Raw genomic sequence first — 3,224 nt, forward strand, 5'->3', positions numbered from 1 at the left:
TAGTCTTAGTTTCTTCAAGAAGCCCAGTCTTGGGAGCAGAGTTTCTTCAGAAAGTCAAAAAAAAAAAAAAGAACGCCCGATCTCGTCTGATCTCGGAAGCATGGTCGGGCCTTGTTGGATGGGAGACCGCCTGGGAATACCAGGTGCTGGAAGCATTTTATGTAAAAAAAAAAAAAAGAAAAAAAAAGAGTCTAAGAATGTGTTCAAAAAGCCTGAAATACTCTTAGTTTCTTCAGAAAGTCAAAAAAAAAAAAAAAAAAAAAAAAAAGTCTAAGAATTTGTTCAAAAAGCCTGAAATAGTCTTAGTTTCTTCAAGAAGCCCAGTCTTGGGAGCAGAGTTTCTTCAGAAAGTCAAAAAAAAAAAAAAGAACGCCCGATCTCGTCTGATCTCGGAAGCATGGTCGGGCCTTGTTGGATGGGAGACCGCCTGGGAATACCAGGTGCTGGAAGCATTTTATGTAAAAAAAAAAAAAAAGAAAAAAAAAGAGTCTAAGAATGTGTTCAAAAAGCCTGAAATACTCTTAGTTTCTTCAGAAAGTCAAAAAAAATAAAAATAAATAAATAAAAAAGTCTAAGAATTTGTTCAAAAAGCCTGAAATAGTCTTAGTTTCTTCAAGAAGCCCAGTCTTGGGAGCAGAGTTTCTTCAGAAAGTCAAAAAAAAAAAAAAGAACGCCGATCTCGTCTGATCTTGGAAGCTAAGCAGTGTCGGGCCTGGTTGGATGGGAGACCGCCTGGGAATACCAGGTTCTGGAAACATTTAAAAAAATAAAAAAAAAATTAAAAAAAGTCTAAGAATTTGTTCAAAAAGCCTGAAATAGTCTTAGTTTCTTCAAGAAGCCCAGTCTTGGGAGCAGAGTTTCTTCAGAAAGTCAAAAAAAAAAAAAAAAAAAAAAAAGAGTCTAAGAATGTGTTCAAAAAGCCTGAAATACTCTTAGTTTCTTCAGAAAGTCAAAAAAAAAAAAAAAAAAAAAAAAAAAGTCTAAGAATTTGTTCAAAAAGCCTGAAATAGTCTTAGTTTCTTCAAGAAGCCCAGTCTTGGGAGCAGAGTTTCTTCAGAAAGTCAAAAAAAAAAAAAAAGTCTAAGAATTTGTTCAAAAAGCCTGAAATAGTCTTAGTTTCTTCAAGAAGCCCAGTCTTGGGCGCAGAGTTTCTTCAGAAAGTCAAAAAAAAAAAAAAAAAACGCCCGATCTCGTCTGATCTCGGAAGCATGGTCGGGCCTTGTTGGATGGGAGACCGCCTGGGAATACCAGGTGCTGGAAGCATTTTTGGTAAAAAAAATAAAAAAATAAATACAAAAAGAGTCTAAGAATGTGTTCAAAAAGCCTGAAATAGTCTTAGTTTCTTCAAAAAGCCCAGTCTTGGGAGCAGAGTTTCTTCAGAAAGTCAAAAAAAAAAAAAAAAAAAAAAAAAACGTCTAAGAATTTGTTCAAAAAGCCTGAAATAGTCTTAGTTTCTTCAAGAAGCCCAGTCTTGGGCGCAGAGTTTCTTCAGAAAGGCAAAAAAAAAAAAAAAAACGCCCGATCTCGTCTGATCTCGGAAGCATGGTCGGGCCTTGTTGGATGGGAGACCGCCTGGGAATACCAGGTGCTGGAAGCATTTTATGTAAAAAAATAAATAAAAAAAAAGAGTCTAAGAATTTGTTCAAAAAGCCTGAAATAGTCTTAGTTTCTTCAAGAAGCCCAGTCTTGGGAGCAGAGTTTCTTCAGAAAGTCAAAAAAAAGAAAAAAAGAATGCCCGATCTCGTCTGATCTTGGAAGCTAAGCAGTGTCGGGCCTGGTTGGATGGGAGACCGCCTGGGAATACCAGGTTCTGGAAACATTAAAAAAAAAATAAAAAAAAAAAAAAAAAAAAAGTCTAAGAATTTGTTCAAAAAGCCTGAAATAGTCTTAGTTTCTTCAGAAAGTCAAAAAAAAGAAAAAAAGAATGCCCGATCTCGTCTGATCTCGGAAGCATGGTCGGGCCTTGTTGGATGGGAGACCGCCTGGGAATACCAGGTGCTGGAAGCATTTTATGTAAAAAAAAAAAAAAAAAAAAAAAAGAGTCTAAGAATGTGTTCAAAAAGCCTGAAATACTCTTAGTTTCTTCAGAAAGTCAAAAAAAAAAAAAAAAAAAAAAAAAAGTCTAAGAATTTGTTCAAAAAGCCTGAAATAGTCTTAGTTTCTTCAAGAAGCCCAGTCTTGGGAGCAGAGTTTCTTCAGAAAGTCAAAAAAAAAAAAAAGAACGCCCGATCTCGTCTGATCTCGGAAGCATGGTCGGGCCTTGTTGGATGGGAGACCGCCTGGGAATACCAGGTGCTGGAAGCATTTTATGTAAAAAAAAAAAAAAGAAAAAAAAAGAGTCTAAGAATGTGTTCAAAAAGCCTGAAATAGTCTTAGTTTCTTCAAGAAGCCCAGTCTTGGGAGCAGAGTTTCTTCAGAAAGTCCAAAAAAAAAAAAAAAAAAGAGTCTAAGAATGTGTTCAAAAAGCCTGAAATACTCTTAGTTTCTTCAGAAAGTCAAAAAAAAAAAAAAAAAAAAAAAGTCTAAGAATTTGTTCAAAAAGCCTGAAATAGTCTTAGTTTCTTCAAGAAGCCCAGTCTTGGGCGCAGAGTTTCTTCAGAAAGTCAAAAAAAAAAAAAAAACGCCCGATCTCGTCTGATCTCGGAAGCATGGTCGGGCCTTGTTGGATGGGAGACCGCCTGGGAATACCAGGTGCTGGAAGCATTTTATGTAAAAAAAAAAAAAATAAAAAAAAGAGTCTAAGAATGTGTTCAAAAAGCCTGAAATACTCTTAGTTTCTTCAGAAAGTCAAAAAAAAAAATAATAAAAAAAAAAAAGTCTAAGAATTTGTTCAAAAAGCCTGAAATAGTCTTAGTTTCTTCAAGAAGCCCAGTCTTGGGAGCAGAGTTTCTTCAGAAAGTCAAAAAAAAAAAAAAAAACGCCCGATCTCGTCTGATCTCGGAAGCATGGTCGGGCCTTGTTGGATGGGAGACCGCCTGGGAATACCAGGTGCTGGAAGCATTTTATGTAAAAAAAAAAAAAAGAAAAAAAAAGAGTCTAAGAATGTGTTCAAAAAGCCTGAAATACTCTTAGTTTCTTCAGAAAGTCAAAAAAAAAAAAAAAAGTCTAAGAATTTGTTCAAAAAGCCTGAAATAGTCTTAGTTTCTTCAAGAAGCCCAGTCTTGGGAGCAGAGTTTCTTCAGAAAGTCAAAAAAAAAAGAAAAGAACGCCCGATCTCGTCTGAT

The sequence above is a fragment of the Leuciscus leuciscus genome, assembly GCF_965113295.1.
Source record: "Leuciscus leuciscus genome assembly, chromosome: 4".
Taxonomy (NCBI): domain Eukaryota; kingdom Metazoa; phylum Chordata; class Actinopteri; order Cypriniformes; family Leuciscidae; genus Leuciscus; species Leuciscus leuciscus.